At 45.2% G+C, this 24,632-nt stretch overlaps 1 protein-coding gene across 1 annotated transcript in view; it reads left to right on the plus strand.

Annotated features, from left to right (window-relative positions):
• Positions 1 to 24,632, plus strand: part of AHSG (alpha 2-HS glycoprotein) — a 155,425-nt gene that overhangs the window by 112,985 nt on the left and 17,808 nt on the right. The window lies entirely within an intron of this gene.

The following is a 24,632-nucleotide window of genomic DNA, read 5'->3' on the forward strand; positions in this document are numbered from 1 at the left end:
GCAAACGGGGCCATGTAGCCATTGAAAAACTAGGGGGCTAGGTTAGAACCCTGGGGAACACTGCATGTAGAGAGAGTGATAGGGGAGTGGAAGGACCTCAATACCACCTGGGATGTGCGGTCAGAGAAAATGGAGGTTAGCCATTCCAGGGCCTGATCAGTGATGCCAAGGGTATCACAGAGACATGCGATCATGGTGTTGTGGTTCACTGTATCGAAGACAGAGGAGAGGTTGAGTAGAATGAGGATAGAGGGAGAGTTAGAATAAATGTTTGAGAGCAGGTTTTCACAGGTGTTCAGAAGAGCAGTTTCCATGCCTCTGGATGCTCTCAAGCCAGACTGGTGGTCATGGAAGCAACCCACAGATTGATTGTGGAGGGTAAGCTGAGAAATAGCCAACTTCTCCGGGAATTTGCCCAGGAAAGGAGTGATAGAGATAGGGTGATAGTTTGCCGGAATGGAAGGGTCAGCAGACATTTTTTTGAGGAGAGGGTGCACAAGGGAGTGCTTAAGAGCAGTAGGGAAAACTCCATTGGAGGAGGCTTTTATAGACTGGGGTAGTCTAGTGACCTCCTCAGGTGTGACAGGGGCGAGAGAAGAGAGAAGAAGGTGAGGGGTGGCGGTGGCCGAGGGCAATGCAAGAAATGTTGGTGCATGAGGTGGTGAGGAAGAGAGGGAGGATAGGATATCCTGTGTTTTTGAGGTGAAGTGTGCAGTCAGGGCCGAGCAATGGGCCTGGGTGGGTGCAATGGTGGAGGAGGCTGTGGTAGGGTTGGCTAATTCCTTGCAGACTTTGAAAAGTTTGACCATGTTACTGGATGCCGCAGCAATGCCGGCTTGAATAAAGACTCTTTTTTTGGAGTGGATGCAGAGTCTATATTGCCTTTGAAGGAGGCGGCGGGCCAGTTTGCCAGAGGGTGCGCCCTAGGAATCCCATTTCCGTTTGGCTGCCCTGCATTTGTGTTTAAGGGCAGCCATTTCGGAGTTGTACCAGCAGTTGCACTTTTTGGCAGGCTTCAGTAGAACCCTCATAACATGGGCAAGAATATCAAGAGTGTTGGAGACAGAGAGGTTAAAGTTAGAGAGGGCTGTGTCAGGGTGGGAATCACCCGCAGGAGTAGAAGGAGCAGAGTAGGAAGAGGCAAAGGCAGCTACTGACACTCTTTTCATGGGTCGGTAGTGTCGGGCTTACCGATGCAAGAGGAGAAGAAAGCATCAAGTGAGAAGAGAGGAGAGAGTGATCAGTCCAGGAGAGAGTGATCAGTCCAGAGAAGTAGTGAGAGGAATAGATAGAGGCTTGTCAGTTGAGATGAGAGCATCCAATAGAGTGTGCAAAAGTTCATTCGCCATGTGAGAAATTGTTTCAACTACAGTAAAGATTTCCTAATATTTGATGCCACCACTGAACAACATGATCAAGCCCTACTGCAAATGTGTATCACTTTGATGGAGGCAGGTTTGACTCTGAATCTCCAAAAATTAGTATTTCACAAGTTGCACCTCAAATTCTTCAGACACATATTCTCACACAGAGGCATGAGTCCTGAACCAGGGAAAGTGGCTGCCATTCCAGAGATCTCACCCCCCAAAGATGTTAGTGATGTCCGATCATTCTTAGGAATAGCCAGCAGGTATCTCAAAGACCTCGCCAACACCTTTGCCCCACTCAGAGAACTCACCAAATAAGGGATAGTCTTTAAATGGTCACATGAATGAGAAGATGCGTTCACCCAGATCAAGAAGGATATTGCGTTGGTGGAACCTATGGCATACTTTGATCCGGCCATGTGAACAGAGCTGATGGTAGACACCAGCCTGGTCAGGTTAGGAGTGATTCTCGGTCAACATCAACCAGGGCAAGAAGTTCCCAGGAAGTAATAGTGCATGCCAGTAAAAGCTTGGCAGATGTTGAATAACGCTACTCTGAACCCGAGAATGAAGGACTAGCAGTTGTATGGGCCTGCAAGCACTTTCAGATATTCCTCCTTGGGGAACTGTTTATCATAGCCACAGATCATCAGGCACTGGTGACCATATGCGGAAATACTAAGTGCAAGATGCTACCATGCATAAAGAGATGGGGCCTACTGCTACAGGACTTCAAATGCACAACTATACACAAACCAGGAAAAGAGTACAATCCAGCAGACTTCATGTCAAGGCATCTGCTTCTGGACCCATCAACCAACGTCTCCATGGCCAAAGAATACATTCAATTTCTCACTCAATGTGGGCCGCCCGGGCTCAGTAATGCCAGCCATCATCAAAGAACTGATTAATGATGAGATCTAGCAGTTTTACGAGGTTGTTTATTTCATCATCAATCGAATCTAACAACTAGCCACAGGGCTTTAATATTTAGGGACAAGTGCTAGTTGAAGGTGCCACATTGCTCTATGTTTCAAGGTTGTGGGGACACCTATAGGTGCCCACCAGCGCAGCAGTCCACCTAGTCAGCCTCTCTCTGTAAGCACAGAGGAACACAGTTCACCCTACCACTTACATCCTGAAAGAACACAGTCTACGTGATAACACACTGAAGAAGGTTCGGGAGCTAATAAAATCTCACAGGTGGAGAGAAATAGTCCCAGAAGGAATTCAGGACAGAGACGTGTTGTGAGGAGTTCGACCATCCGCATGGTGGGCGTGCACTCGCTTGGGATTTTTGAAATTTTTTATTAAATGGAATAAAGTTAGACCAACCTCAGGAAAATGTATGGGGCTAATCCATACACATTTTCCTATGCTCACACCACGACAGATGCATAGACATGTGTCCTCTGGGTGGACACAACCTACAGGAACAGTACACCCTGTCATGTTTAGTTGAAATGTGACTGCCAGAAGTGCACCATGTCAGCCCAGGCAGGGGGAGGACCAAGCTTCCCTGTGCCATGGCTTACCTGATTACCTAACAAAGGCTCCACAGATCCACCCTGCTCTTTTTTTAGGCCCTGCAGCTGGTGGCACTGATTAACATACCAATAGAGGGTACTTCAAGCAGGCAGACCCGGGGTCTGGCAGTAGAGGTTAACATACCTTTCATATGTAACTTTGTCAACCTGAAACCAGCTCCTGGCCCCCAGCATCAATGAGGGTGAGCTGTCATGTCTTGGACTGCTGTTTAGAGTAAGCCACCCCGCTACGGGGACCCCCATTATAATAAGGTACAAGAATGTGGTTTGCTGGAGGCAGGGATTCTGGTCTCGCTGTAGCTTCAAGGGAGACCTGCCGCCTTAAGAGGGACCAGATAGAGAGGACCATTAACCAGAGAGACTCTTTGATCAACAACAGACAGGAAGATGGGTGGGACTTAGTATCACAAGAAAGTGTGGCCAGAGCTATTTCTGCTAAAACCAGGATTCTTCCATTTTAGTTCTGGGTCACACCTTGCTCCTGTTTTCACCCCTTTACCTTTCCTGTTGTAAAGCAGTCTGGTTATGACTTCACCCATACAGGAGATTGTTGGTAGGGACCCCAGGATTGGTTCATTAAAGTAGGCTTAGCATAAAACAATCACTGTGGCCCACTTGACTTTAAAAGAGGGATGGAGCCCCTCTTTTGGCAGATCACCTGAAGACTTCAAAAGTCGTCAGTAAGAAGAACTGAACCTTGGACCCTGGCTGAAGGCACAGTCTGCCTTAAATCTTCTGCCAGTGAAGGAAGGCCAGGATATCCAAAGAGGGGAGCAATATCCCTCCCCTAAACATCTCCCAGGGAACAGAGGTTCATAATTTTCTTGTTATTCCAATCGGTTTGGATCCCTATGGTGTATTTGAGGTGTGGGCCTGATTGATGGTTTAGAAACCGATATTCACCCCCGCACCACTGGTAACCCAGAAGTTGATTCGTCACATGTGTCCATGATGGAACTGTGCACATTCAAACAAGAGAAGGATGAACTAGCCATCTCGGCAGAAGAACTGATCATGCAAGGAAATTGACTGATCATTCCACCAGAGCCATGACAACAGGTTGTGGATTTAGCACACAAAGGTCATTGAGGGATGGTGGCCACCAAAGGACAGATCAGATACACCAGGTGGTTCCCAAGAATAGATGCACTGGGGGAGTGCACAATCAGAGCATGTCACCTATGTCAGAGCACGTCATGGTGGCCTAACTATCCCAAATCTCTCTGCATGTCAGAGCTACCTTAGAGTCAAATATTGGTAGATTTCTTTGGACCCTTTGGAGACAGCAAACACCGGTTGGTTGTTATGGGCGAACATTCCTGATTCCCTATTGTGCAGATGGTCTCCTCCACAGGGGCCAGCACTATCATCCCAGAGTTGGACAACAGTTTCTCAGCATGGAGGATTCCAGATGTACTCAAATCAGACAATGAACCCCCTTTCAGCAGTATGGAGCTTGCTCGGTTCATGCAATATATGGGGATCCATCACAGGAAGATCACCCCTTTGTGGCACCAAGCCAACGGCATGGTCGAAAGATTTATGAGCAGTTAAAAAAGGTTCTTCAGCAAAATGAATTACGCTCCATGTCACTCAATCAAGCAGTATGTAACATGCTCCAAGACTATGGAAACTCGCCACATGGAACAACAGGGAAATGTCCCTCAGAGTTGCTGTTTGGAAAGATAATGAGGACAAGGCTTCCCCAGATCTCAGGAACTCTCAATGAGGAGGTGCGAGATCTAGAAACAGAGCATTGAAGGGTATGCCATTTCACAGAGAAACGCCAAGACTTCCTTTGTACAAATAGGGAACACAGTCCTCATATGTTGCAAACAGGAAAGAAAGTCAGAATCCCGATGTGATGCAAGTCTCATGATCGTGTCTCATGTAAAGGGTACAATGGTGACAGCCCATTTTCCTGGATGAGTAATTGCTCTGAACATTTCTCATTAAACAAATACACAGAGAGAAGAAGAAAGCTTTGATGAAGGGAGTGGTGAAGTGGATTGTCTGAAGGATCAAAGAAGTGAAACTACGGAAGAACCAAGAGAGCACCCTGTGAGGCCGACAAGATGTATCCAGAGACCTGCGCACCTCATTGAAGAAATCTGACACAGGAGAACAGGTTGCGGCATATTTCTGGCTTGGGGTGGAGTATGTCGTATCCTGGAGAGGGGAACAGAAGACAGTTTGACTACCCCTCTCTAGAGATCCCTGTGTGAGCAACTGGTCGGTGAATACAGACTCTACTTTATAATTTGTGTAGGGTAACCACCAGTGGCCTTATCCTGGAGAGGACACAGCTAACGAGAGGTGAGCTGTGCCTAGTCACATGGACTTTGATCCAATCACAGAGTGTGTCCCTTGCGCATGCGTGATAGCAATGTACCGCACACTGCAGTTATCGGCGCAAAGGAATAAAACATGGTTGCAATTACCCTGTGGCTCTGTGTGTGTTCCTTCCTCATGTGTATGTGTATCCATGGGTACACTGCCCTACACCCTCCTCTCTGAATCCTTCGTCTTGTCCCCAGGGGTGGACTGGGAACCAAAAGAGGCCCTGGAAATGTTTTTTAAAGTGGCCCTATATTACACAGTGTGAGCAAGCCCCATCCATTTCCCACGAGAAAATGTGCAAATAAAATAGGTAATCGCACAAAAGAGGCCCTTCAGGAAATCTCCAGAGTTCTCTGTAACCCAGTACACCCCTATATTCAGTACACCCAAAGTGCTGATTCCATATGTTGCTTTCTATAAGCAAGCCTGCAAACAAATGATGAATTGTCATATAATTGGATTGAAGCACAAATATACCATAATGTGCCTAAAATCACACAGTTTTGGCAATATGGAAAACCATGACTGGTCTCCTGGTCAAAAGTTCCCCATCTTTTCCTAGAAGGCCCAGCATGAGATGAGGATTGAACTATGGGGCTTTGCTCTTCTATAAAATACAAATGGAATGTCGGGGGAAGCTCCAACGCTGCAGGGTTTCATGCTGGGGGTTGTTGTAGTCCTGTCACACTTAAAGCATTTGCTGGAACATAAGTTACAGTTTTCTATATCCAAAACCTCTCCCTCAAACAGCGTACACACCCTTTGGTAACACGTTGCAGAAAGTAACACAGAAGGTTTTCATTTCTCATGAATCCGTACAAATGTGATGGCTTTTAAAAATCATGTTGCAGCATAGTTACATCACCGAACTCCCTCCCCAGTCATCGTGAATTTAACTGCAGTTAGTCTTCCTCAGCCTACATCAGGGATAAATGCAACCATCCTCCCAGACACGCATATTTGTCCCCCAAACCTCCTGCCCAGTAAAACCCTCCTAACAGAAAACTACTAAGACAGCAAACATTTACGGACACATGGTCACGACCTTTCCCTTCTCGTTGCTGCCGATTGTTTTTCTACTCTGCTGCCTCCTGCAACTTCAGCACAAGCATCCGCAGGCCAAACAGTGTCTTTCTGGGGCTGAGATGTGGCAGCTGAGACTGTGACCCCCAACCACACGATGACAGTTAAGCACTGCAAAGCTGACCCTGAAAAGTGATAAGACACGTTTTTCAGTGTGCCCCCAAAATGCCATCCTCTGGACATCCATGGTCACTGGATTTGTGCTAGTGGATTGCTTGTTTCCCACGATGTTGGGAAAGATCGGCTTTTTCCGTTGCCCTTATTTTCTAACATATTTTTACAAGAATAGATGTGAGGCCCTTTGAAGTCGAAGGCTCCGCTCCCCTTAACTTGCATGGGATTTTAATGGTCTGTAGAATTGATTGTACGCTCTAAAGGCTCAGGCCCTCAAAAGTAAACATATCAGGGAATGTATTTGCTTCAGCTCCTGCATCGAGGCAATGCATTGCTGATTGCCAAGGCTGAGAGTACGCATTCTTAGTGACACCGATAAATGACTTCACTACGACAGGATTATAGTCCCTTTTAGCAAATGCGTTTCGCGCGCATTATGCCTAGGGAAGGCAGGTCATTAATATACGTTTTGAAGAAGCGCTGAAACTTTGTGCTTCATCGTGCGCCTTGCAGGCCTCTAGATTGTATTAAAGGTCATCATTACTTGCCAAATGTTACTGTGCAAACAGAATCTACATCATCACTATGGGGCACATAGCCAGCATGTATCGATTCAGGTCAGAATTTGATGTTTTTTCAACTTAAAAAACAAAAATAGTGTGGGGATAATCCTTACCTTTCAGACCTGCTGCCCTCAGCCCCAGCCTCGAGTAGCAGCAGTTTGCCAGTTCAATGTGCTGCCTCCTGCCTGCCAAAAGGATACAGCTCGCTTTCCTATCATAGGAACACTGCACAGCACGTCGGCACATTCACGAGTCGCACATGCAAACACACTGAGGCACGTGTGGCAGGCGCACGCCCAAATAATCCACAGGCGGGCACAATCATGCAGTGATGCCCACAAACCCACAACCAGGCTGTTTCACACTGGCCTGCGTCCTGTCTCGCGGGCACAGGTGGTGAGCATTCGTTCACTGCCCAGCATCTGAGTGCCCAATGCATTCCAGACACGTTCAACTTCCATTTAGGGAGATTCTGCTTTGCCACTTCGCAAATATGTTTGCACCGTTTTCTCCTCTTTTATTTTTCATTTGATTGGAGGTAACAAGTATTGCTCACATAAATATCACGTTTTCTTCACAGAAGCTGGAATAGAAACAGCCGAAATAATCGCGCAACTAATTTGTTTGTGCCGAAACCATTTTGCTCCGTATAGTACTTGCAGAAACATACATCAAGACTGACGTGGGAAGGGGAGATGCTTTTTTCCAAAATTGCCAAACACAGCCTCTCAATTCCGTCCATGCATAGACCGGGGCGACCACCGGCTGCCTTATTTCCTAAACGGATGCACTCCTAGCAGTTGTAGCTTGAGATGGAAACAGGGCCACACGGCCCCTGAGCATGTGAGGAGGAGTGTGTGGGGGCGGGCTTCTATTGGCACTGTGTGAAGAGCGTCACGTGATGTGCCGGTAATTTGATTTATGTATCCTTCCCCCAAGAAAAGAGGCCCTATGTCCTACGGCCTAGCAGGGAAACTCCTGGTGTCTCGGGGGGCCAGTCCAGGCCTGCTTGTCCCTACAGATCCTCAGGGGACATGATAATACAGTCTCTCCAGAAAATCACCCCTGGCTATTGGCTGTCCTCTCTGGACTTAAGAGGTGCCTCTCTGCATAGCCTCATTTGTCAGGATGATTTCAGTGTTCTATAGGGTGTACTACAAGACCAGCATTTCCAGTATACTAACCTCCAGTTCAGACTTCGGTCCTCCCAAGGATATACACAAATATCTTATTACTGCTAGTGTGGCTGCGTGCTGCGCATTGGATAGCGTGGCAGTGTTTTCCTACCTTGACATGGGCACATTCAGGGAGCAGACAGGAGTGTATAGAACTTGATTGATGAAAGCCATCAGATAGTTAACCGCCCATGAGTTCCTCAGCAACAAGAAGTAATCTCATCGCCCACCAACACATGGACTTCAGTTTATAGGTACACTTTTCTTACCCACTACTTCTGGTGTTGTCCCTCAGGGGAAATGGTGCAGACCATTGACAAGGTGGTGGTCAGCCTGTAGGTGGCCCCGGCAAGACAGTAGCTCAGACCTAAGGCATTGACGGTGGCTTGGATCCTGGACCTAACTCCATCTCCGGACTTTGTTAATTCCTCTCTAGCACCATTGGGGCCTGTCATCTCAGGACTTCGATGCACTGGTGCCCTTTATGCAGAGTTTGAGGCAGAAGCTGCAGTGGTAGTTGAGCCTGTTGAACCTGCTAAAGGGATTCTGGGGGAAGCTCTGGCTCAGGTCTGTTGTGAGCCCCTGGAGGACGCTATGCACTCCATTTTGGAAGAGCTGGAGGCCATCCACCAGACACTGAACTTCTTCTGCTCCCAAGTCATCGGTCGGCTGGTGTTGGTCCGGTCAATTGACATGAGGTTAAAGGGCTTATTAATCGACAGGGGGTCCAGATCTGCCTCCCTGGAAGGAATTGTCCTCAGGCTGGGAGGGTAAGCAGAGGTGATTATTCTGTTCCTTACTGCCTCTCACATCAGAGGGCTTGAGAGTTCTGGGGCTAACTCCTTGAGACGTAAAGTCCCATCATCCCAGGAACTCTCTCTTCATCCCCAGGTGTTCTCCCAGATAACACTTGTTCTAGGCCTCCTAAGCTTGGATCTTTATCCTCCAGTTCATCTCAGGTTCCTGGGTCCAGAAATCTGGGGGACAATCACCCTGACAGCACCCTGCTGCTGAGAGATTCGGTATGCCTTTCCTGCACGAGTGCCATGCAAAACCACAGCATGGTCTTGCAGGGTGCTGCAGATCGCACCCCTTCTGCTCAGTTTAACCGTGGGTTGCCCCATTCTGCTCCCAAGGGTGCCCTTCCTGGTAGGGGCTCTGAGTTGTGTACAGCAGCAGCTGGTGCTGGGCAGCACATGGTCTGTGAGTGAGAGGGGTTGATTCAGCAGCAGGACTGGAAATAGGAGCAATGTTCTGGGGTCCCATGGGGGGTGATAAGAGACTGACTTGTAGAAAGTGTATAATCACAGGAGTAAAATAAGAAAGCTGGATTTATATTTGCAGCAATGACACAATGCACCAACTTGATGATTTGGTTGAGCTGAAAGGGTATGATTCTTGCTTTATTTTCCACATCCTGAATGGAAGCCTACAATGACCGGCATGAAGATGAATGGAAGCCTACAATGACCAGCATGCAGATGAATGGAAGCCTACAATGACCAGCATGAAGATGAATGGAAGCCTACAATGACCAGCATGCAGATGAATGGAAGCCTACAATGACCACCATGCAGATGAATGGAAGCCTACAATGACCAGCATGCAGATGAATGGAAGCCTACAATGACCAGCATGCAGATGAATGGAAGCCTACAATGACCGGCATGAAAATGAATGGAAGCCTACAATGACCGGCATGCAGATGAATGGAAGCCTACAATGACCAGCATGCAGATGAATGGAAGCCTACAATGACCGGCATGAAGATGAATGAAAGCCTACAATGACCAGCATGCAGATGAATGGAAGCCTACAATGACCGGCATGAAGATGAATGGAAGCCTACAATGACCGGCATGAAGATGAATGGAAGCCTACAATGACCAGCATGCAGATGAATGGAAGCCTACAATGACCAGCATGAAGATAAATGGAAGCCTACAATGACCGGCATGCAGATGAATGAAAGCCTACAATGACCACCATGAAGATGAATGGAAGCCTACAATGACCGGCATGAAGATGAATGGAAGCCTACAATGACCGGCATGAAGATGAATGGAAGCCTACAATGACCAGCATGCAGATGAATGGAAGCCTACAACGACCAGCATGCAGATGAATAGAAGCCTACAATGACCAGCATGCAGATGAATGGAAGCCTACAATGACCAGCATGAAGATAAATGGAAGCCTACAATGAACAGCATGCAGATGAATGAAAGCCTACAATGACCAGCATGAAGATGAATGGAAGCCTACAATGACCAGCATGCAGATGAATGAAAGCCTACAATGACCAGCATGAAGATGAATGGAAGCCTACAATGACCAGCATGCAGATGAATGGAAGCCTACAATGACCAGCATGAAGATTAATGGAAGCCTACAATGACCAGCATGCAGATGAATGGAAGCCTACAATGACCAGCATGCAGATGAATGAAAGCCTACAATGACCAGCATGAAGATGAATGGAAGCCTACAATGACCAGCATGCAGATGAATGGAAGCCTACAATGACCAGCATGAAGATGAATGGAAGCCTACAATGACCAGTATGCAGATGAATGGAAGCCTACAATGACCAGCATGAAGATTAATGGAAGCCTACAATGACCAGCATGCAGATGAATGGAAGCCTACAATGACCAGCATGCAAATGAATGGAAGCCTACAATGACCAGCATGCAGATGAATGGAAGCCTACAATGACCAGCATGCAGATGAATGGAAGCCTACAATGACCAGCATGCAGATGAATGAAAGCCTACAATGACCAGCATGAAGATGAATGGAAGCCTACAATGACCAGCATGAAGATGAATGGAAGCCTACAATGACCAGCATGAAGATGAATGGAAGCCTACAATGACCGGCATGCAGATGAATGGAAGCCTGCAATGACCAGCATGAATATGAATGGAAGCCTGCAATGACCAGCATGCAGATGAATGGAAGCCTACAATGACCGGCATGAATATGAATGGAAGCCTGCAATGACCAGCATGCAGATGAATGGAAGCCTACAATGACCGGCATGAAGATGAATGGAAGCCTACAATGACCGGCATGAAGATGAATGGAAGCCTACAATGACCAGCATGCAGATGAATGGAAGCCTACAATGACCGGCACGAAGATGAATGGAAGCCTACAATGACCAGCATGCAGATGAATGGAAGCCTAGAAAAGTGGCCTCGGAAACCAGAAAAGCAACTGTTTTAGTAATTATATCCCTCAGCACGAATCTTTGTTAATTCCCTCCATTTTGAATCAGCCGCCTTTCGCACCTATTGAGACACAGTGGCCACTCGGAGTCCTCCACTGCTTCTGTGTCTGTAGCCATTTAACCTTTGCTGCATTTGTATCTGCTTGAGTTCAAAGCAAAGCCAAGAAGACGGCGAGCAAGAGCTGAGCTCTTTGGAGCTCGGAATGTCTCAGCCATCTGGGAGCAGCGGGCCATTGTGGGTGCAGTGCATTAAAGTGGCTCCGCAAAAGCCTGGGCTGTTTATTTCCCCGGATTCGGGATCTGGAGAGACCTTTTTTGCCCAATTCCGGCACTTTCTGGCAGGACTGTTTGCTCACCGATGGATCTACATGGCAGCCCCCTACACAGTCGCATGACAACACTGGAGGAGCTTCACTTCTTGCTGCAGGTCCAGAGAGGTCCTTCCCTTTTGGAGTGCAAGTTGCTTGATATTTCCCAGTTCCTGGCAGGCAATTTGCATTTCTTCCGGCTTCCGCTTCCCCCTGAGCTTAGTGGGGAGTTATTAGGGCAGAAAGTCAGCCCTGGGTGTGGGTTGACCAGAATTCTGCTCTGGTCTCTAGAATGCTGCAGAGCTTTGCCTTTGCCAGGCTTCGAATTAGGCCTCATGTGCCTCCCTGGCACCTGCCCCTGGACCTACAAGAACCCCAAAGGAGCTGCTGGGAACCACCGAACTAAGATGGCTCCCCCTTAATGTACTTTTCCTAGTAGCAAGCACCACTGTCAGGAGACTTTTGGGCAAAAGGGGAGCTTCTGTCCGTGGCCCTTTCTTTTCAGGTGGCTGCTCTCTTCGTGGTGGTCTTCAGTGACTCTACTTTACGTCCCAAGGTCACCTCCATGTTTCATTTATCCCAGGACATTGCCATGGTCACCTCCATGTTTCATTTATCGTAGGGCATTGCCATGGTCACTGTCATGTTTCATTTATTGCAGGATATTGCCAGGGTCACCTCCATGTTGCATTTATCGCAGGAAATTGCCAGGGTCACCGCCATGTTTCATTTATCGCAGGACATTGCCAGGGTCACATCCATGTTTCATTTATCGCAGAACATTGTCATGGTCATCTCCATGTTTCATTTATCCCAGGACATTGCCATGGTCACCTCCATGTTTCATTTATCGTAGGGCATTGCCATGGTCACTGTCATGTTTCATTTATTGCAGGATATTGCCAGGGTCACCTCCATGTTTCATTTATCGCAGGACATTGCCATGGGCACCTCCATGTTCATTTATCGCAGGACATTGCCATGGTCACCTCCATGTTTCATTTATCTCAGGACATTGCCATGGTCACCTCCATGTTTCATTTATCGCAGGACATTGCCATGGTCACCTCCATGTTTCATTTATCGTAGGGCAATGCCATGGTCACCGCCATGTTTCATTTATCGCAGGATATTGCCAGGGTCACCTCCATGTTGCATTTATCGCAGGACATTGCCAGGGTCACCTCCATGTTTCATTTATCGCAGAACATTGTCATGGTCACCTCCATGTTTCATTTATCCCAGGACATTGCCATGGGCACCTCCATGTTTCATTTATTGCAAGAGATTGCCAGGGTCACCTCCATGTTTCATTTATCTCAGGACATTGCCATAGTCACCTCCATGTTAATTTATCCCAGGACATTGCCATGGGCACCTCCATGTTTCATTTATTGCAAGAGATTGCCATGGTCACCTCCATGTTTCATTTATCTCAAGACATTGCCATAGTCACCTCCATGTTAATTTATCACAGGACATTGCCATTCCTAGTCTTCCATCCAATCTCTCACTGAAGGATGTTGAAGCAATGAAGAGGCTGCATGGTTCGCTTGACCTAGATGGAAAGGTCAGCATCCTTGAGGTGCTCAGCCATTTTGTTACTTATGGGTCGGCTAGCAAAGGACACAAGGCCTTGATTCTTTTCACCAGAATTTGGTTAAAAGAAGCAATTTCCCAGCCATTTCGTACGGGGGGATCCACGAGGGGAATGCCGCTGTTTGACGCAGAGGCAAACGAGACACCTTTCAAGACATCTGTAGGGCAGCCTCCTGGGCCCCTCCATTAACTGTCGTGGTTCACTACAGGCTACATCCACCAGGCCAGGCAGGCCAGGCAGTTGCCTTTGCAGTTCTTTAGGCTGCATATCCACCTTGATGTCCATCTTGATGTTTACTCAAGGGTCCAATAAAACATATTCACTGGGTTTGCAGCAATCTGGCATGCATATTTTTTATTTGAGGGTTTAATTACTGTGGTCAGATCGGTCGAATCTTTGGTACACTTCAGATAAGTACTTGGACGAAAGAGTGGGACATGGGGTAATGACTTTTTTGTTTAACAGTAATCTTCATTACTCCCAGTCCTAGTCTTCCTCATTACAGTACTTACACTGGCCCTTGTTGGAATCGATCTAATTCCTCAGGGAGGGTACTAGAGTGATTATGGCAATGTGCCCTTATTATAACTGGGGGGTCATTACGAGTATGTCTGTCCATAAATAAGGTGCCGGTAACAACGTGTACCGTCACCTTTTCTGGACGGTCATACTCTGACTCTCTGGTAGGGGCAGTGAACTACCGGCAGGCCTGACCTGCCAGTAGTTCAGGCACCTACCAGCAGATAATTCACGGAATCACCTGCACCGTTAACGGTGCCGGTGCTTCATTAGTTCCCATCTCATGGAGTCCAATGGGACTAACTGGGAACTTATTGTTACTCTGCCACCCGTAATATCACGGTAATACTGGGGTATCGGGCGGTGGTAATGATACCACTGGCGGATTACCGGCAATCTCGTAATGACCCCCCTGGGTGTGAATGCAGCCATGAGGTACTGAATAAAAAAAGGCTTTGAGTTGGAGATACTGATGAGAAGATGAGGCGTCGTCAGATAAGAACTGCGATGATGAAGAGTAGGACTAGGAGTAATGAAGAGTACCGCTAAATAATACAATTATTCTTTATATGTCCATGGTGGTCGTGGACAACCCCACTCTTTTCCTCACGCTGTCCTCTATTGTCCCACTAACACAACCAATCAGGTGCACCCAATTGTGATGTCGTCAAATCGGATTCTGCCTCTGCGCCATTCTACTCTTTACATCCAAATCAATATTTTGCTCTTTTGCTTCTTGTTTGGAGATTTTTCTCTTTTTCCACACTGGGATTCTGTTTGTCAAAAAAGTGAATTCCCTTCAACTGCTGTTGTGTTTCTTATGTCCGCGAACCTTGCTTGTTTCAGTCCTTGTGGTACGTGGATATCCCACATTATTCACAATAAAAACTGGCCATATGACATTTGAACTCATATTTGTTTTTGTTGGTTAGCTCTGTATTTGTGACTCTTTCGTCGTGTAGTTTGCTGCATTAGTATATTGTCCAGTATTTGTGTGTGCTTTCTAAGTGCAGCATCTTAAACACTTCGCTCGACTGTGTAATTTCCTGTACACACATTTGAACTATAAAACTGAAGGACTATTTAAGAGGAGAACACCAGCATCTTTTTTTCTTACGCTGCCCCATTGAAAACTATATTTTGCGGGTGTCTGGCGATATCTGTTTATTGGGGCGTTTGCAAATGTTATGCGCTCAAATTAAGGATGCAGAAGGCTGTTCGAAGTCATCCCTGTGCACTTCTATTTAAGGCAGTGCAAGGAAAGGTACAAGTCTGTGGTTTAGCAAATCATTTGTATTTAAAAAATAAAACAGACGTTTCTCAAAAGAGGCCATAACAAACGTATTCCAACAAGCAAATACAATCAAAAATATCAAAAGTCGCGTTTTACATTTGCTTTAGGGGGGCTGCTAACTCAAGGTCCCATGGTGTCGGCATTTCAAATTGGCTAATGTGGGCCCGATGCACCCTCTTCTGGAAACTTTGATGAACTGTGAGGATTTCTGGAAAGTACAAGATTTTCCAATTATTTTCCATTCATCTCCAATCCGTGCACTTTAGGGGGCATATTTTAACATTTTTTGTGTACTTGATTTATCAAGGTATAATTAAAGGTGTTCGATACAATAGCGGCAATAAATGCATCCAGGGATATGTGTTGTTTGCCAGTTAGGTGCACGGCTCGACTAAACATGAACAATTACCTAACCGTAAGTACATAAATACATAAACAAAGATTAGTCCATTCACTTAAAAGGAAGACAGCTAAAATGTAAATGCAGCTTTACAAATGGTGCTATTTTCTAAATTTAACGCAACCCGGATGAAGGTAAAATAACCATTTCAAAGGTCATTTGAAGTTTGACTTTGGAAAAAGTGTAAGCAAGATACAATGACTGGCAGGCAGCTGAGAAGTGTAAAAGAAGTGCTCCCAGCATACCTTTAAGGTAATGAGAAAACAGTCCAACTGTCCGCTTGTTACTGTGGCCACACGGCAGAATTGTTTTGGTTGCGAGGGGCTCGTGTTTTCATGTTAAGGGTATATTGTTTGACACTGAGTTGTGTAAGGTGCAACATTGTAGTTTATTGTTTGCAATGAGTATTTTCCTAATGCTTTGCACGGACCTTAATTTTTTTAATTGATGAATAAGCACTGATTAAGTTTTTTCTACTTTCATTATTTGCACTTTCTTCATTATTTCTGATGACATAGCTGTCAATAGAAAATTCTTAATTTTTACTACTTCGTTGTGACTGTGGGCACTACGGGGTATTTTTCTTAGGGGATTTTAACTTAGAATTGCCACTTCCACCTCAAATACCATTACACTTTGCCGCAAATGGAAGTTCTCTGGAACAGAAATGCGTTTATTTTCCATTTCCTTCAGGGAAACCCTAATGCTATGGAGATGTGTGGTAATAACACAGGTCCCCAGATGTCTGCCACACGCAATACAGTATTGGGGTTATTAAGTGGAACAGAAGTGGAATAAACTGTGAGACCAACAAGCAGCGCGGGCACCGCTGTGGGCAGAGCACAGAATCCTGGGGTATGAGAAGAGGAATGGCTGCTGCAGTAATCAGAAAGTCATTGCATGTGATATGACAATGCAGAGAGCATCTAGGATCACATTGGGTCCGGTGATAAAGTCGCCTGGGAAATGGCCACCAGGGGGCGACATTTCCCAGAAAAATGCACCCTCATTAAAATCAAACACTTTCCCCAAACATTGGGAGTTTATAATATAAAAGTATACCTTTCCTAGAATATTTGGGGACAGTATTTTAGGGGTCAGGAAAAAAGTCACTTAACTTTTACCAGGCGACATTATCACATCTGATCATATGAGGTACCAAAGAGGGGGTAGTGCCGTGTGGCGACAGAAGCCTTATCACACGGGCATGACAGGGAAAACGGTCCAGTGTGGGGAACAGAACTCAAGACCCACTTAAGAAAAAGAGGCGAAAGCAAACAGTGGAGCGGAGGAATAACAAGTGATGGGTGTGTACTGTGTGGCAGCAGGAAAACTGGTCACATGTGGTATGAGCCATGAAGGGGCACCTTGTGGCGATAGTGAACATGTCACAGGAGGTATGAGAGGGGAAAGGGCACAGTATGGCAACAGTCAATAGTTCACATGGGGTATGAGAGGTGGGTGGGCCTAGTGTGTCAACAGTGATTTTGAGATAACAGTGAGTCATGAGAGTTGAAAGGAAACCGTTTGGGAAAACCAAACAGATCCTTTGAGCATAAGAGGTGAAAGGGCACAGTTTTATATTACTAATTAGAACCCTGAGAGGGTGAATAGCCCTTCCCCATTGGTCAATTTGCGGGTTTTACACAGACTTTTCTTATAGCCACAAATGTACCTTTGCTTTCTTTTTTCAGTTCGGAAAGCTGTGCACTAATAGTGCTTCACCCCCTTCTAGTGGCCTTATTTAAAATGACATTATCTTCGTTAGTATAAATGAATTAAAAGAATAATGTACTATAAATAAGCAGGACATATTTTTGTCATGTTATTTTTCATGTTTATTGAGCACATTCTACATAGAAAATGTAAGTTTCCCCCCAAAAATTGTAATAATTTTAAAAAATACATATTTTTACTTTCACTTTTTTGTGTTTGGTCATGGGGTCTAATAGCTTTATAGACCTCGCCCTTGGGCCGTACCGTCGTTATGGGCACTACTACCATGTTAAAGGCCCTCGCTACTCTCTGGCCTTTAACTCCGTCTTCAGGGCCCGTAACTCCCAGTACAGTCCTCATACAAGGTCTATAAAGTTATAGTAGATTATATCGGGTAAGAGATGGGAAGGAACACATTATGCTGAAAGAAAACAAAACACATCGGGCCTCATTACACGGATGGTGGTAAGGGTTTACTGGTACCGGTAAGGGTACCAGTGCCGGTAAACCCTTACTGCCTTACTACGAGGTCCCTTTGTGGGACCCTACCTTAACAGCTGGTTTTACCGCCGTTAAGGACGAGACCCGCAAAGGGACCTTGGAGGTAATTACGGTCCCACAATTTGCGGTACCGTAATTACCGCCTTCCCCATTCCATTGAGCCCTATGGGGGCAAAAATGGGAATGGGAAAGTGCCAGGGTGAATGGGAAATTACTGCCCCCACACACCTTGGAATAGGGCGGTAATTCTGCCATTCACCATGGCGGACTTGGTAAAATACCGGCGGCAACCATGGCGCTAATAGCGCCATGTTTACCGCCATTCGTGTAATGAGGCCCATCGTGTTTTAGATGTGAAAGTGCACAGAGCGGTAACAGTGAAAACAGCACATGGAGTATGAAAGGTGGTCTCAGCGTGTGTTATGTATCTGATTATATCATTACAGTCACCATGTTTCTATTAAATAATGCCAGGAGACAACCTTCATGTCTCAACTCCTTTTATTCCATTTCTTAACGGACTGCTCTTCAATCCTTTTCCTGGCATACCCATTCTAGTTCTATTCTCTCTTCATTCCACATTCTACGAGCCACAACATCCCACCCTTGCTTATCATATAGGTTCATTCCCCATCTGTCCAGCAAGATCACCTCTACATCTGCTCAATCAGACGTGCAGGTTTACGAGTATTTCTTTGGGGCCGAATATTGACTGTCCCCTGACTTCCCTCACCAGCTACACATGGTGGAGAATGTCCACAGTCTTTAAGTGACATGACATCAACAGGTTCTTCATTTCCCCGTTCCGCATGCACCTCTTCATTTCTTCTCTCCTCATATGCTTCTTCCCCACCTGAATCATCTTGAAACGATGCATGAAAGAACAGATCCCCAGACACTTCATCTCTCCTTGCAATGATCACGGGCCCTTTACGCTCGGTCACAAAGAGAGGCTCTGACTCATCATTAAGGTCATTCTTCTTGACCATCTTCCTTCGCTGCCTTTGACCCCATTGCATGCTCTCATCCCATCCATCAAATGTTCCTCATGTTCCTCAACTTTCCTCTTACCAGTTGTCCAAACTCTGTCCCACTTTACTACTTCCCTTTCAATGTCACCATCCTTCTCTCCATTTACACAATTATAATTTTCACACCCTGGGAAGTAGTCTTTTCCTTGGTAGCTGACCATTCTTTCACTGAGAGCATATCCTGTCGCTTTACGGGAACTCCTCTGGTGACTTCTTAGGGTCTCTTCCTGAGATAGCCACTTTCTTCCAATCATTAGTCCTCGATCTGGGGTGGCCACATCATTCTCGGAACGCTCTATCATTAGGCATTGTTTCCCATTCAATATTGGCTGGGCATCAGTTCCACAGGTCGACAATAGAGATGTTCTCCCTTTACACACGACCAAAAAGTGATTTCTCTGACCACATCCCACACATCTTCGACCAATGGCTGGGCATCGACCTTTGTGTGGAAACCTAAATCCACATCTAGAACACAGCTTTCCTTGACCACCTCCGTTGATACCATTCCATGTGCTTTGAGATAATATCCTGCTCGAGTATTGGGAGTGTTTTTGCACATTGCATCTGAAGCCAGCCAGTCTCCAACTTCCCGTCGCTTTCCCTATCTTCTGCTTGTTTCTCAAGTCTTTCATACATTCTCGCCAATTCCAGAATATCTTTCAATGAGAGGGGCGCTCTCAGAAGATGTCTCCGCAACTCTGACGATGTGCAGCTTTCAATTATTCTTAACCTAATAGCTTCTTCATCATCAAACTTTGCAAACTAACAATAGGTTGCTTTCTCTTGCAATCGTAATACAAACTGTGCAATTGTCTCCTGTGGTCTCTGTTTGCATTGGTTAAACAGATATCTCTCATAATCTTTGTTAGGAGGAATTGTCAAGCGTTCCTCTAGAGCAGCACAAAGAAGCTGATACGATGTTCTCTCCTCAGTTGTTGTCAATGTTCTTATGATACTCCTCATTTCTCCTCCCACCAAATTCATGAATATGTCTAATTTATTTGGAGCATTCTCATTTCCTAGTGCTCTCATGAAGCCCTCAAATTCAATCACCCACTCTTGCCACCGCCGCCCTTGATCATCATATGTCTCAGGATTGAATGATTCAGGACGGTGTAGGTAATTAACCTCGAGGCTATGGCGGTTTCACATATGTCCTGAGCTAGATTTAAATCCCCACTCATACCCTCAGATGACAATTTGAGCTGGTAGTTTTAAATAAGATATGCAGATTTCTTTTTCTGTAGACTGCTGTGATAACAATACCAGATCTGTGCTGAAATAGGATTAAACTTTCAGTTTTCTATCCATGCACCTCAGCCATTCTGCATGTTTAATCCTCAAGATCCCCTCAACTGTTATTGCTGATTTTGACTTGACAGTCTGTCCCTGTCTTGTTTTGATATAGCGCAGCGTTATTGATTTTGCTGTTCTATTGACATTGCTGTACAAGTGTAGGTGTCATTTCTTTGATTTTTTGTCTGCCATTTAATTGCTGCAACTCCGACACTGATGTGTCATGCATTGTCACACCTACATGACTGTGTTGCTGTGACGGCCCTTGTAATGTATGTTGTTAATCAAGAGCATATTTGTCCGTGTTATTTTAATTTTTCATTCATGCATAAGTTGTTAAACTCTTGCTTTAAACTTTAATGTCGGTTCAGATGATTTTAGTCTTTATTATTTCTGGTCCACACTCTCAATATTTTGTTCTGCTTCACAAGTGCTGCCTATTCGTTTTAATAATTTTTCTTAGTTCACATCAGGAAAAAAAAATATTAATTTGTATAACTGCATTAGTGTATAAGTGTTACTTTAAACGTGTGCACTAGATGGCTTATTATTGCTTACAAAGTCCAGCAGGTGGCGCCAGTGCTCCATCTAGCCTCCAAGAAACACGAGCCACAAAACAAAAGAATGCTCCATGCGTCAATGTAAGGAAAATGAATTCAATCTGCTTTTCCACTCAGCTGGTTAAATGATTATTTCTTCATTTCGATTTCTTTAACGCTGCAAACGTATCAGGGCTCACTTTCATTTGCATGCCTTACTTTGTTTGTCTCCGATGTGTTGCTATGACAACATTCCGATTTCACTCAGGCAAAACAAGTATGGCTGCACGTTTTCTACGCAATGCCTTTATTACTCTCATTATCTCGAGTGCTGTGCCTCACGCATTGTAAGTTCCACATAAAAAAATCCTTTCTTTGTACAGCGTTCCATGTTACATTTTTAGCCTTTGTATATGCCCAATATTTGGTCACTCAAGCTTTAAAGTTCTGATTGTAAAATAAAATAAGTAACTGTGCTGCACAGGCTTACCGTCGTCACCACAAATATTTCCTCCTCCTCCGCAGTCTTCACATTTGTGCTATATTTCCACTCCGAAATTTCTCCTGCTTGACTTTCAACTCCATCCTCGGATAATGTATCTGTCTCTTTGATTTATTCGCCTTCTTCCGCTTCCATTTTTCGGTTTATCTTGTCTTTATGCTATTTGGCTCCTCACCAGTCATTTTCTTCCAGTCACCTCCACAGACCATCTGTGTCTTGATCGTTTATTTTTTCCTGTTTTACAGCATGAGTCAGTCACTACCTCGTCGCCAAATGTTATGTATCTGATTATATCATTGCAGTCACCATGTTTCTATTAAATAATTCCAGGAGACAACCTTCATGTCTCAACTCCTTTTATTCCATTTCTTAACTGGCTGCTCTTCAATCCTTTTCCTGGCATTACCCATTCTAGTTCTATTCTCTCTTCATTCCACATTCTACAAGCCACAACAGCGTGGTGAATGCGAACAGAACATCGGATGCAAGAAGTGAAAGGGCACGGAGTGGTAACAGCAAAGCGAATATTTGGACTCAAAAAGTAAAAGGGTTACAGTGGGTTAATATCTCACAGAACTAATTTGCTATAAAGGATAAAAGGCACAGTGTGGTAACAATGATCACAGAACATTTAGTGTAAGTGGCGAGAGGGCACAGTGTGGTAACAATGATAATAGAACATTGAGTGTAAGAGGTGAGATGGCACAGTGTGGTAACAATGATCTTAGAACATTGAGTGTAAGAGGTAAGAGGGCACAGTCTGGTAAAAATGATCTTAAAACATTGAGTGTAAGCAGTGAGAGGGCACAGTGTGGTAACAATGATCACAGAACATTGAGTGTAAGTATCGAGAGGGCACAGTGTGGTAACAATGATCATAGAACATTGAGTGTAAGCAGTGAGAGGGCACAGTGTGGTAACAATGATCACAGAACATTGAGTGTAAGTGGCGAGAGGGCACAGTGTGGTAACAATGATCATAGAACATTGAGTGTAAGCGGTGAGAGGGCACAGTGTGGTAAAAATGATCTTAAAACATTGAGTGTAAGCAGTGAGAGGGCACAGTGTGGTAACAATGATCACAGAACATTGAGTGTAAGTGGCGAGAGGGCACAGTGTGGTAACAATGATCATAGAACATTGAGTGTAAGCAGTGAGAGGGCACAGTGTGGTAACAATGAACACAGAACATTGAGTGTAAGTGGCGAGAGGGCACAGTGTGGTAACAATGATCATAGAACATTGAGTGTAAGCGGTGAGAGGGCACAGTCTGGTAAAAATGATCTTAAAACATTGAGTGTAAGCAGTGAGAGGGCACAGTGTGGTAACAATTATCATAAAGCATTGAGTGTAAGCGGTGAGAGGGCACAGTGTGTTAACAATGATCACAGAACATTGAGTGTAAGTGGCGAGAGGGCACAGTGTGGTAACAATGATCATAGAACATTGAGTGTAAGCGGTGAAAGGGCACAGTGTGTTAACAATGATCACAGAACATTGAGTGTAAGTGGCGAGAGGGCACAGTGTGGTAACAATGATCATAGAACATTGAGTGCAAGCAGTGAGAGGGCACAGTGTGGTGACAACAGAAGACATTGGTTAGGAGAGGTGGATTGGCACATATATCTATCAGCAGCCAGAACATGTGGGACATGATAGGGAAAAAGGGCACAGTGTGGCCTTGCTAAATGGATGGCCTGTATTATATACTATGAAAGTGAATTCTGTGGCAACAGCAAGTAACTCACATGGGGTATGAGTGATGGGTGCAGTGGGGTACCAGTAAACAGAACATATGGGGCATGAAAGGTGAAAGGGCACGCGGGGTAACAGTAAACAAAACATATGGGCATGCACGGTTAAAAGGTATAGCATGGTAATAACAAACAGATAATATGGGGAGTGAGAAGTTAAGGGCACGCTGCAGTAACAGTTAATAGAATATGTGGAGTACAAGAGGTGAAAGTGTACAGTGTGTTAACAGTAAACAGAACATATGGGCGTGAGAGGTGAAAGTGTATATTGTGGTAACTGTAAACAGATTACCCAGGGCACAAGAGGGGAACAGCCACAGTGGCATAATGATGGAAGAGAACAATACATTCAGGAATGTAATTTCACCAAAATGCCTGGAGTAATGGAAGTGACATCACACAGCCCTTGACCCCCCAATGACATCACATGAAGTGATGCCACTTGCCCTCGCCCCAAGTGACATCACAAGAAGTGATGGCAAACTACCTTCAGATTTTTCAGATGCGTCTAGCACCCTTGTTTCCAGGCACTCTCATTTCAGCCAGATATAAGAACTGAGGCTCAGAGGGAGGTATGGTTTCTCCACAATCACACGTTTGGGGAATGCCATTTTCCAGATTTGATGTGGGGTCTACATGTAAAACATACATATTGCAGTATTTTAACAGGGTAACCAAAATCTCTAAGGAAGGATACAGCTAGTGTATGCAACGTCTATAAATCAATGGACACAGAAGTATGTGTTATCTGTGGTGTGGCTGTGTTAAACAAGCCAAATAAGCACTGTCCTGGGGAGGCGTGCGCTGCTGTTTACACAGGAGAAAAATGCTGCACGAGCAAGGCCAGAAAATTAAATCATTGACCAGGATTTAGTATTAACAAATTCCCTGGTTATTATTGTATCTATGAGTCAGCTACTACTATGATAGAAGAAAACTGTTAGACTGGTCTGCGTGCACACAAGGGAGTGCACTTGTTCATGTTTTCTTTGCTAGAGTACAATACCTCAGAAAGGTTCTTTCAATATAACCAGAACCCCCATTCATTTTTATTATCTAAGTGCAATACTGGGGGTCAGAGGACTTACAAAAAACACCATTTCATGTAATATCATTGCTGCACACATATATCCATGGTCCCACACAGTTATTTTAAATTGAAAACACACACATGTTGCTTCTCACCCAGGGACTCACTGGCGCAAGATGCGCACCGCACACTATCCCTTTGTCAGACCCAGTGATGCCCAATGGCATAGCACAACATTTGGCGTCACACCTACGAACCACTCTGTGGGGGTCCCCCCTAGCTCCATAACAAAGCACAGGGAACGCCACACCCCAGGCCGGTCCAGACCACCACGTGTGCGCAATGTCCATGATGATTATGCCGCTGCAGGGACACGCACCACTGCAAGTGAAAGAAGTAAATATGTTTCTTAATCAAAGCTTAAATGTTGAACGTAACATAGAAAAAAGGGGGCGGTGCCTGGTCCACAACTATTCCAGCCACCATTGGAGGGTGTATATACTTTTCGCAAGTATGTGATTGCAACCCAGCATAGCGAGGGAGCCCAAACTAGCGAAAGTGGAGTTGGGGGGAGGTGAGGGGATTTATTCTCTCTCCTCTAAGAACATATTTTGAATAATTGGTTAAAATGGTGTATTACACAGCACACTTTCTGTGAAAATATGGGTAAAAGGCCAACAATTTGGGTAAAAGGAAACCAATTGGTTTTGTACGG

The sequence above is a fragment of the Ambystoma mexicanum genome, chromosome 10 (genome assembly GCF_040938575.1).
Source record: "Ambystoma mexicanum isolate Mex_15411 chromosome 10, UKY_AmexF1_1, whole genome shotgun sequence".
Classification (NCBI taxonomy): Eukaryota; Metazoa; Chordata; class Amphibia; order Caudata; family Ambystomatidae; genus Ambystoma; species Ambystoma mexicanum.